A 13,572-nucleotide genomic window follows, 5' to 3' on the forward strand; every position below is an offset into this window, starting at 1 on the left:
TTTTAAAAGAGGGAAATTTAAAGGATGAAATACCCAAAGGATCGGAGAAGCATCTTAATATTCAGGAAGACGGAACCCGGTATAGGGCTGAAAGGATTTGGGTACCAAAATTTGGAGATATGAGAGAAATGGTACTTAGAGAAGCTCATAAAACCAGATACTCAATACATCCTGGAACGGGGAAGATGTACAAGGATCTCAAGAAACATTTTTGGTGGCCGGGTATGAAAGCCGATGTTGCCAAATACGTAGGAGAATGTTTGACGTGTTCTAAGGTCAAAGCTGAGCATCAGAAACCATCAGGTCTACTTCAACAACCCGAAATCCCGGAATGGAAATGGGAAAACATTACCATGGATTTCATCACTAAATTGCCAAGGACTGCAAGTGGTTTTGATACTATTTGGGTAATAGTTGATCGTCCCACCAAATCAGCACACTTCCTGCCACTAAGAGAAGACGACAAGATGGAGAAGTTAGCACGACTGTATTTGAAGGAAGTCGTCTCCAGACATGGAATACCAATCTCTATTATCTCTGATAGGGATGGCAGATTTATTTCAAGATTCTGGCAGACATTACAGCAAGCATTAGGAACTTGTCTAGACATGAGTACTGCCTATCATCCACAAACTGATGGGCAGAGCGAAAGGACGATACAAACGCTTGAAGACATGCTACGAGCATGTGTTATTGATTTCAGAAACAGTTGGAATCGACATCTACCGTTAGCAGAATTTTCCTACAACAACAGCTACCATTCAAGCATTGAGATGGCGCCGTTTGAAGCACTTTATGGTAGAAAGTGCAGGTCTCCGATTTGTTGGAGTGAAGTGGGGGATAGACAGATTACGGGTTCGGAGATTATACAAGAAACTACCGAGAAGATCATCCAAATTCAACAACGGTTGAAAACCACCCAAAGTTGACAAAAGAGCTACGCTGACATTAAAAGAAAAGATATAGAATTTGAAATTGGAGAGATGGTCATGCTTAAAGTTGCACCTTGGAAAGGCGTTGTTCGATTTGGTAAACGAGGGAAATTAAATCCAAGGTATATTGGACCATTCAAGATTATTGATCGTGTCGGACCAGTAGCTTACCGACTTGAGTTACCTCAACAACTCGCGGCTGTACATAACACTTTCCACGTCTCGAATTTGAAGAAATGTTTTGCTAAAGAAGATCTCACTATTCCGTTAGATGAAATCCAAATCAACGAAAAACTTCAATTCATCGAAGAACCCGTCGAAATAATGGATCGTGAGGTTAAAAGACTTAAGCAAAACAAGATACCAATTGTTAAGGTTCGATGGAATGCTCGTAGAGGACCCGAGTTCACCTGGGAGCATGAAGATTAGATGAAGAAGAAATACCCGCATCTATTTCCAGAAGATTCGTCAACACCTTCAACAGCTTAAAATTTCGGGACGAAATTTATTTAACGGGTAGGTACTGTAGTGACCCGAACTTTTCCATGTTTATATATATTAATTGAGATTGATATTTACATGATTAAATGTTTCCAACATGTTAAGCAATCAAACTTGTTAAGACTTGATTAATTGAAATATGTTTCATATAGACAATTGACCACCCAAGTTAACCGGTGATTCACGAACGTTAAAACTTGTAAAAACTATATGATGACATATATATGGATATATATATAGTTAACATGATACTATGATAAGTAAACATATCATTAAGTATATTAACAATGAACTACATATGTAAAAACAAGACTACTAACTTAATAATTTTTAAACGAGACATATATGTAACGATTATCGTTGTAAAGATATTTAATGTATATATATCATATTAAGAGATATTCATACATGATAATATCATGATAATATAATAATTTAAAATCTCATTTGATATTATAAACATTGGGTTAGCAACATTTAACAAGATCATTAACCTAAAGGTTTCAAAACAACACTTACATGTAACGACTAACGATGACTTAACGACTCAGTTAAAATGTATATACATGTAGTGTTTTAATATGTATTTATACACTTTTGAAAGACTTCAATACACTTATCAAAATACTTCTACTTAACAAAAATTCTTACAATTACATCCTCGTTCAGTTTCATCAACAATTCTACTCGCATGCATCCGTATTCGTACTCGTACAATACACAGCTTTTAGATGTATGTACTATTGGTATATACACTCCAATGATTAGCTCTTAGCAGCCCATGTGAGTCACCTAACACATGTGGGAACCATCATTTGGCAACTAGCATGAAATATCTCATAAAATTACAAAAATATGAGTAATCATTCATGACTTATTTACATGAAAACAAAATTACATATCCTTTATATCTAATCCATACACCAACGACCAAAAACACCTACAAACACTTTCATTCTTCAATTTTCTTCATCTAATTGATCTCTCTCAAGTTCTATCTTCAAGTTCTAAGTGTTCTTCATAAATTCTACAAGTTCTAGTTACATAAAATCAAGAATACTTTCAAGTTTGCTAGCTCACTTCCAATCTTGTAAGGTGATCATACAACCTCAAGAAATCTTTGTTTCTTACAATAGGTTATCATTCTAATACAAGGTAATAATCATATTCAAACTTTGGTTCAATTTCTATAACTATAACAATCTTATTTCAAGTGATGATCTTACTTGAACTTGTTTTCGTGTCATGATTCTGCTTCAAGAACTTCGAACCATCCAAGGATCCGTTGAAGCTAGATCCATTTTTCTATTTTCCAGTAGGTTTATCCAAGGAACTTAAGGTAGTAATGATGTTCGTAACATCATTCGATTCATACATATAAAGCTATCTTATTCGAAGGTTTAAACTTGTAATCACTAGAACATAGTTTAGTTAATTCTAAACTTGTTCGCAAACAAAAGTTAATCCTTCTAACTTGACTTTTAAAATCAACTAAACACATGTTCTATATCTATATGATATGCTAACTTAATGATTTAAAACCTGGAAACACGAAAAACACCGTAAAACCGGATTTACGCCGTAGTAGTAACACCGCGGGCTGTTTTGGGTTAGTTAATTAAAAACTATGATAAACTTTGATTTAAAAGTTGTTATTCTGAGAAAATGATTTTTATTATGAACATGAAACTATATCCAAAAATTATGGTTAAACTCAAAGTGGAAGTATGTTTTCTAAAATGGTCATCTAGACGTCGTTCTTTCGACTGAAATGACTATCTTTACAAAAACGACTTGTAACTTATTTTTCCGACTATAAACCTATACTTTTGCTGTTTAGATACATAAAATAGAGTTCAATATGAAACCATAGCAATTTGATTCACTCAAAACGGATTTAAAATGAAGAAGTTATGAGTAAAACAAGATTGGATAATTTTTCTCATTTTAGCTACGTGAAAATTGGTAACAAATCTATTCCAACCATAACTTAATCAACTTGTATTGTATATTATGTAATCTTGAGATACCATAGACACGTATACAATGTTTCGACCTATCATGTCGACACATCTATATATATTTCGGAACAACCATAGACACTCTATATGTGAATGTTGGAGTTAGCTATACAGGGTTGAGGTTGATTCCAAAATATATATAGTTTGAGTTGTGATCAATACTGAGATACGTATACACTGGGTCGTGGATTGATCCAAGATAATATTTATCAATTTATTTCTGTACATTTAACTGTGGACAACTAGTTGTAGGTTACTAACGAGGACAGCTGACTTAATAAACTTAAAACATCAAAATATATTAAAAGTGTTGTAAATATATTTTGAACATACTTTGATATATATGTATATATTGTTATAGGTTCGTGAATCAACCAGTGGCCAAGTCTTACTTCCCGACGAAGTAAAAATCTGTGAAAGTGAGTTATAGTCCCACTTTTAAAATCTAATATTTTTGGGATGAGAATACATGCAGGTTTTATAAATGATTTACAAAATAGACACAAGTACGTGAAACTACATTCTATGGTTGAATTATCGAAATCGAATATGCCCCTTTTTATTAAGTCTGGTAATCTAAGAATTACGGAACAGACACCCTAATTGACGCGAATCCTAAAGATAGATCTATTGGGCCTAACAAACCCCATCCAAAGTACCGGATGCTTTAGTACTTCGAAATTTATATCATATCCGAAGGGTGTCCCGGAATGATGGGGATATTCTTATATATGCATCTTGTTAATGTCGGTTACCAGGTGTTCACCATATGAATGATTTTTATCTCTATGTATGGGACGTGTATTGAAATATGAAATCTTGTGGTCTATTATTATGATTTGATATATATAGGTTAAACCTATAACTCACCAACATTTTTGTTGACGTTTTAAGCATGTTTATTCTCAGGTGATTATTAAGAGCTACCGCTGTCGCATACTTAAATAAGGACGAGATTTGGAGTCCATGCTTGTATGATATTGTGTAAAAACTGCATTCAAGAAACTTATTTTGTTGTAACATATTTGTATTGTAAACCATTATGTAATGGTCGTGTGTAAACAGGATATTTTAGATTATCATTATTTGATAATCTACGTAAAGCTTTTTAAACCTTTATTGATGAAATAAAGGTTATGGTTTATTTTAAAATGAATGCAGTCTTTGAAAAACGTCTCATATAGAGGTCAAAACCTCGCAACGAAATCAATTAATATGGAACGTTTTTAATCAATAAGAACGGGACATTTCAGCACGCACTAAGGTGCGCGGCGCGCACAAGCCCCAACAGCTTCTGTCCGGAATAGCAATTTTTCAAATATAGATCTCCCACTTCCCGATGTATTTAGACGAAACGCTTTTCACCACAAGTTCATATATGTAAAACTAACACGAATCAATCATAAAACAAGTTTTACAAAACGGGGCCCACATCGGCCGTTTTACGAGTTTCGTACAAATCATGAGTTTCGACCACATTAGTTTAATTTCCAAACGACACTATGAGCATGGTGTTTGGGGGTTAAACTACCCAAATCTCGGTCAAACTCCAAAAGCTATCACATCCCAAAATCGTCCCCTAAACAACAAGCGAGATCTCTAATCCAATCGAATGCCATTACCCTTGTCAACGCCGGAGCCTATAAAAGATAAACAACGAGAGGGTAAGCAAGGCTTAGTGAATGCAATAATTATACATATACATATATAATATACCTACTTGCATACACTTACACACACCGTACTAATCGCTAGCAATCACAATTAGCATACAAACTCCAAGAATAAGCTAATAACCTTCAAATACCGCAACTAGCATAATCAATAGCATATTCACCAAAATAATATATTATGCTATACAACAACTCATACACAAGCTATATGGTTAACCATACACACGTCATGGTGCTACCGGCTCCGTGGTTCACACCATACGTAATGCTATGACGCTACCGGCTCCGTGGTTCACGTCACTACGCATTCGAATCATACTCTTTTATAGTGCTACCGGCTCCGTGGTTCACACTTCGGTGCTACCGCCTTCGTGGTTCACACTTTGATGCTACCGGCTCCGTGGTTCACATCACAACACATGAACCATGATGCTACAGTCTTCGTGGTTCACATCATAGTACACTCGCACACACTATGGCACTCTCGGCTCTGTGGGTCATACCATAGCATACAAATAAATACATCATATACATACATGTATAATTACTCCACTCACCTTAACAATTTGGTGACGATTTTATAACTCCGCAAGCTTTAAAGCAAAGTACCTAATATAATAAGTACTCCATTAACACACAAACTAGTTGGACAAAATGCCAACAATTTTCACATATGCATTCAATGACTTAATTACATTATATGCCCCATTTACCAAAACCGTCATTTAAGGTTAAGACCCATCATAAATCACTAAAAGCTAGTGATTTAGGTCCAACAACACCGATTTACACAAACTTAGGACATTTCACACTCCTCTTGCCCAACTAGGTCAACAATTACCCATTTAATCACTTTAATGTCAACACACCCATTTCGGATTTTCCACAAACCCACCTAACACTCATTTACTTTAATAACTAGGTGTGCTAGTAATTAACTAACCAATTATGACTCAACACCAATTAACATTTTGAAAACCCTAGGCTAGTTATTATTGAGTCCTTGATAATGCTAAAAACGAACATATATTTCATAGCATTATTCCTCAAGAAAGACAAGCTTTTAGTTGCGATTGTTCTATTTACAAGTGATATTCGTTTAAATAATAAAAGGTGAAGACAAAAGACAGATTCGACGAATTGAAGACGCAAACAACCAAAAAGCTCAAAAGTACAAAAGACAATCAAAAAGGTTCCAATTATTGATAAGAAACGTATCGAAATCACAAGAGTACAAGATTCAAAACGCAAAGTACAAGATATTAAATTGTACGCGAGGACGTTCGAAAATCCGGAACCGGGACCAGAGTCAACTCTTAACGCTCGACGCAACGGACTAAAAATTACAAGTTAACTATGTATATAAATATAATATAATATATAATTAATTATATTAATTATATATATATTATATATATATAATAAAAACCGTCGGCAGCAAGAAACTCCAAGGGTGTGAGCTGTAAATACCTCTCCGCGACTCGCGGAGTTTTAAGGGCATTTTGCCGCGAGTCGCGGAGCCCCAAAAATCAAGTCTGGCTATAAAGCCAACCGAATTCTGATCAAATATGATCATCTTTTTTCTTCCTCTTCATACGTAAATATATTTATATTTATAATTTATATTTTAATTTTAATTATAATTCTAATAATAAGGGTATGTTACCGAATGTTGTAAGGGTGTAAGTCGAAATTCTGTCCGTGTAACGCTACGCTATTTTTAATCATTGTAAGTTATGTTCAACCTTTTTATATTAATGTCTCGTAGCTAAGTTATTATTATGCTTATTTAAAACGAAGTAATCATGATGTTGGGCTAATTACTAAAATTGGGTAATTGGGCTTTGTACCATAATTGGGGTTTGGACAAAAGAACGACACTTGTGGAAACTAGACTATGGGCTATTAATGGGCTTTATATTTGTTTAACTAAATGAAAGTTTGTTAATGTTAATATAAAGATTTACAATTGAGCGTCCCTATAAATTACCATATACACTCGATCGGACACGATGGGCGGGGTATTTATATGTACGAATAATCGTTCATTTAACCGGACACGGGAATGAATTAATAGCCACTAGAATAATTAAAACAGGGGTGAAATTACATTCAAGGGTAATTGGTGTAATTGTTAACAAAGTAGTAAAACCTTGGTTTACACGCAGTCGATAACCTGGTGTATTCATTAAACAAAGTATTAAAACCTTGTTACAATTCGAATCCCCAATTAGTTGGAATATTTATCTTCGGGTATAATAATAATTTGACAAGGACACTTGCAATTTATATTTATGACTGATGGACTGTTATGGACAAAAACCAGACGGACATATTGAATAATCCAGGACAAAGGACAATTAACCCATGGGCATAAAACTAAAATCAACACGTCAAACATCATGATTACGGAAGTTTAAATAAGCATAATTCTTTTATTTCATATTTAATTTCCTTTATTTTATATTTAATTGCACTTCTAATTATCACACTTTTATTTATTGTTATTTTATCGCACTTTTAATTATCGTACTTTTTAATTATCGCAATTTTATTTTATCGCATTTTTATTATTCGCAATTTCATTATTTACTTTACGCTTTAATTTAAGTCTTGTATTTATTTTATATTTTACATTAGGTTTTAACTGCGACTAAAGTTTTAAAATCGACAAACCGGTCATTAAACGGTAAAAACCCCCCTTTATAATAATAATATTACTTATATATATATATTTGTATTTTTATAAAAGTAAACTAATATAGCGTTGAGCTTTGTTTAAAGATTTCCCTGTGGAACGAACCGGACTTACTAAAAACTACACTACTGTACGATTAGGTACACTGCCTATAAGTGTTGTAGCAAGGTTTAAGTATATCCATTCTATAAATAAATAAATATCTTGTGTAAAATTGTATCGTATTTAATAGTTTTTCTAGTAAAATAATAACTATTTTATATACACCTCGTTCGACATCAAGTATTTTTGGCGCCGCTGCCGGGGAACTATCTTAAAAACCGGAAGCGCAACGCTAATATAAAAAAAAAAAAATATAAAAAGAAAAACAAAAATATATGTATTTTTAAGATTTTGTAAATATTTAAGTTTTATAAGTTTCTTTATTTCTATTTTAGTTTATAAAAATATAAGTTTTATTTTAAAAATCGTTTATTTAAATTAAAAACAGAAAACATAAAATAAAAAAAAAATAAAAATAAAGAAAAACGCGTAAAAAGTAAAACCTGTCAACTGAATTCTGGATCCCCGCGACTCGCGGGGTTTTCCTCTTTAATTGCCGCGACTCGCGGAGGGTCTCTGACAGGCGACAAGGAAGCCCTAAACCTGCATTAATTACGGGTTTTAATTTATTATTATTATTATTTAACCTTAATTATTATTATTATTATTATTATTATTATTAGTTTTAGTTTTAATTTTACTTTTTATTTAATTTGTTGTATTTAGTTTTAATTAGTTTTTATTAAAATTGTAAAATTAGTAGTTTTATTAAAAAAAAAAAAATAAATAATATAAAAATAATATTTTTATAAAAAAAAATTGTACTTTTTACAACTTTTTATATATTTTGTTATTTTGTACCTTTTTAATCGTTGTAGCGTAATATTTGTATTTTTTAGCTCATATTTAATTTTAAACTTAGTTTTAGCTATAGTTATTTTTACTCCTAGATTTTTAGGCTTTGCCGTAGAATTCCTTAAGTGCTTTTTCTTTAGACTAAGATTTAGGTGCTTTAGAATTTTGCGACGCCTTTTTAAGTTTTAGTTTCTTTTTAAGTTATTTCCATTTGGGATTTAGTTTTTCCTGTAAGCTTTAATATTTTTAGACACCTTTTACTATGTATCAATTATCATTCCAATTAGTAATATCAATTTGCGATTATAATTTTAAGTTAGTTGTAGTAATAAGGTTAAATTAGTTAAGTATTTTTAAGTTTTTATAAGTTTCTTTTATTTTTCCGTCACCTTTTATTTTTCAACCATTTTTCTTTTTCGACATTTTTCGACGCACAATCTTCTTCTCTCTTATTTCTCGCCATTCTAGTTTTTAGGACATAGATTTTTATTCTACTTCTTATCTAAATTTCTTAAAATTACGAAAATTTATTTTAAGTGGTTAAATTGATAGACATCAAAATTTTCTGGTTCGTAGTAATAGTTGGATTTGTACGTGGACCGGGTTATTGGAGCCAAACAGTCCTCAATTATATTGAGACCAAACGAATCCTGCCCCTCTGCTGTATCTTTTGGCTATTCGAAACGTGGGCAAAATCAGAAAAGTCTATTGATTGGATAACTTATTATAATTTTTCTTTCCTTTTAAAAACTAATAGGATATTCTGTGAATGCACCGAGCAAGACGTTCATCACCTTTTGTACGTTCACCACCTGTAACTCGATCAAGACATCGTTTAACAAATATAACCGCCGTTGATTTTTCTTTAGAATCGTCATCCAGTCGACCAAGTACTTCAGTTCAAATTTCCGATAATCCATTTTTTGAACCCAACCTCACAATTGAGAATCCAGAGAATATTCAGGAACGGTTCGTAGATCCTGAACCATTAAACTTTCCTCCGGAACCACCAATCATTCAAACAGAGATTGTTGAGGAACGAACCATTAAATCAGAATCATCTAGTGATACCGATTCAACAAATTCAATTATGGAGAATCTGGAACCTTTAAGTATGGAAGACCGAATGAGAGCTAAACGCACTGGCCAAGGTCACGCAATTACTCATCCAGACATTAATGCGCCAGATTATGAAATCAAAGGACAAATTCTACACATGGTGACTAATCAATGCCAGTTTAGTGGTGCGCCGAAGGAAGATCCAAATGAACATCTACGTACCTTTAATAGGATCTGCACACTATTTAAAATCCGAGAAGTGGAGGATGAACAGATATATCTCATGTTATTTCCCTGGAATTTGAAGGGAGAAGCCAAAGATTGGTTGGAATCGTTACCTGAAGGGGCGATTGATACATGGGATGTTTTAATTGACAAATTTCTTAAACAATTCTTTCCTGCATCTAAAGCCGTAAGACTTCAAGCAGAAATTGTTACGTTCACACAAAAGCCAAATGAAACTCTATATGAGGCGTGGACAAGATATGGAAAGTTGTTAAGAGGATGTCCGCAACATGGTTTAGACACCTGTCAAATAGTACAAATATTCTACCAAGGATGCGACATCACTACAAGGAAAGATATAGATATAGCAGCTGGTGGTTCGATTATGAAGAAAACCGAAACTGATGCTTACAAAATTATTAATAACACTGCTTCCCACTCACATGAGTGGCACCAAGAAAAAGATATCATTAGATCATCTAAAGCAGCTAGAGCCGATTCTAGCCATGACTTAGATTCCATTTCAGCAAAGATAGATGCTTTCGAGAGACGAATGGAAAAGATGACTAAAGATATTCACTCAATACGAATTAGTTGTGAGCAGTGTGGAGGACCACATTTGACAAAGGATTGTCTCAGTATTGAATTAACAATGGAACAAAGAGAGAATATTTCATACATAAACCAAAGGCCTGGAAATAATTATCAGAATAATTATCAACCGCCAAGACCTATTTACAATCAAAATCAGAACTATAACCGAAATATTCCATACAACAACCAACAAGGTCCTAGCAATCATCAAGTATCCAATAATACTTACAATCAGCAAAGACCGAATTTTCAAAACAAACCACCACAACAAACCGATGATAAAAAGCCAAATTTAGAAGATATGATGATGAAGCTAGTTGAAACTCAAACGCAGTTTTTCACATCTCAAAAACAAACCAATGAACAAAATGCTCAAGCATTTAGAAATCAACAAGCTTCTATTCAAAATTTGGAACAAGAAGTAAGTAACCTAGCAAGGTTAATAGGTGAAAGAAAACCGGGAAGTCTACCAAGCGATACAAACGCTAACCCCCGGAATGAAACAGCTAAAGCCATTACCACAAGAAGTGGTACAACACTTAAACCACCTGAAATACCTGTAACTTCTGATGAAACTATTCCTACTCCACAAGAACCACAACCTGATCAAGATAAGGAAAAAGAACCGGTAGTTGAAAAGGTTAATGAAGATAACACAGTTAAGGATAAACCTTATGTTAAACCATACCAACCACCCCTTCCTTACCCGAGTAAAATGAAGAAGGAAAAACTTGAAGCCGAGCAATCCAAATTCTTGGATATGTTTAAACAGATAAATGTAAATCTTCCTTTCATTGATGTGATTTCAGGAATGCCAAGATATGCTAAATTCTTGAAAGATCTAATCACGAATAGAAAGAAAATGGAAGAACTCTCGGCTGTTACTATGAATGCCAATTGTTCAGCAGTGCTGTTGAATAAGATACCAGAAAAACTATCTGATCCAGGAAGTTTCACAATTCCATGTTTTCTGGGTAGTCTTAGTTCAATAGAAGCATTGGCAGACTTAGGTGCTAGTATAAATCTAATGCCGTATTCACTATACGCTAAACTAGACCTTGGAGAATTAAAACCAACAAGAATAAGCATACAACTAGCCGATAGATCAATAAAATATCCTAGAGGGATAATGGAGAACATGCTAGTTAAAGTTGGTACTTTAGTATTTCCAGTAGATTTTGTTGTTTTGGACATGGAAGAAGATTCTCAAGTTCCTCTCATATTAGGAAGACCATTCTTAAACACGGCTAAAGCAATGATAGACGTGTTCGGTAAGAAACTGACCCTAAGTATAGAGGATGAGAGTGTTACCTTTTCAGTTGATAGAGCAATGCAACAACCACAATCTGCAGATGATACATGTTATTATATTCAAACTATAGATGCACATGCAGAATTATTAGAAGAATTTCCAGAATTACAAGGAACAGGAGAATGTTCTTTAGGAGAAGGTAATGAACCAATTGATGAAGCTGAAATGTTAGCTACACTTATAGCTAATGGATATGAACCAACAACAGAAGAAATTCAAATGCTAAAAGAAGAAGACAGATATCGATATAAATCATCGATAGAAGAACCTCCGAAATTAGAGTTAAAGCCACTTCCAAACCATTTGGAATACGCTTATTTACATGGTGAATCTGAATTACCTGTAATAATATCGTCTTCTCTTACTGAAAATGAGAAATCACAACTCATTTCTGTGTTGAAAGCTCATAAACCAGCCATTGCATGGAAGATTCATGATATTAAAGGAATAAGTCCTTCGTATTGCACACATAAAATCCTTATGGAAGAAGGTCATAAAACGTATGTGCAACGCCAACGAAGACTAAATCCTAATATGCAAGATGTAGTTAAAAAAGAGATTATTAAGCTGCTAGATGCAGGTTTGATATATCCAATTTCTGATAGTCCATGGGTAAGCCCAGTTCAATGCGTGCCTAAGAAGGGTGGTATGACTGTCATTACAAATGAGAAAAATGAGCTTATTCCTACTAGGACTGTAACAGGATGGCGTGTATGTATTGATTATAGAAAATTAAATGACGCCACCAGAAAAGATCACTTTCCCTTACCTTTCATAGATCAAATGTTGGAAAGATTAGCCGGAAATAGTTACTATTGTTTTCTAGATGGATTTTCCGGATATTTTCAAATTCTAATAGCACCCGAAGATCAAGAGAAAACCACATTCACGTGCCCTTATGGTACTTTTGCTTACAAACGCATGCCATTTGGACTTTGTAACGCCCCTGCAACCTTTCAAAGGTGTATGATGGCGATTTTTCACGACATGATAGAAGAATGCATGGAAGTATTCATGGATGACTTTTCAGTCTTCGGTGATACATTTAAATCATGTCTAGTTAATCTGGAACGAATGCTAATTAGATGCGAAAAATCAAATCTAGTACTTAATTGGGAGAAATGCCATTTCATGGTTAAAGAAGGCATCGTTCTTGGACATAAAATTTCAAAAGAAGGAATCGAAGTGGATAGAGCTAAAGTAGATGTAATTACTAAACTTCCACATCCCACCAATGTTAGAGGAGTTAGGAGTTTTCTAGGGCATGCCGGTTTTTACCGACGTTTCATAAAAGATTTTTCTAAAATTGCCACTCCTATGAATAAACTCCTAGAAAAGGATGCGCCATTCATCTTTTCAGATGAATGTATCAAATCTTTTAATATTCTTAAAGAAAAACTCACTAATGCACCAATCATGATAACACCAAATTGGAATCTACCATTTGAACTAATGTGCGATGCAAGTGATTTTGCAATGGGAGCCGTTTTAGGACAAAGGATTGAAAAACGATTTCAACCTATATATTATGCTAGTAAGACATTACAAGGAGCACAAACGAACTATACAACTACTGAAAAAGAACTCCTTGCTATTGTCTTTGCTTTTGACAAATTTCGATCATATCTCGTTCTAGCAAAAACGGTGGTCTATACCGACC

The sequence above is a fragment of the Rutidosis leptorrhynchoides genome, chromosome 3 (genome assembly GCF_046630445.1).
Source record: "Rutidosis leptorrhynchoides isolate AG116_Rl617_1_P2 chromosome 3, CSIRO_AGI_Rlap_v1, whole genome shotgun sequence".
Lineage (NCBI taxonomy): Eukaryota > Viridiplantae > Streptophyta > Magnoliopsida > Asterales > Asteraceae > Rutidosis > Rutidosis leptorrhynchoides.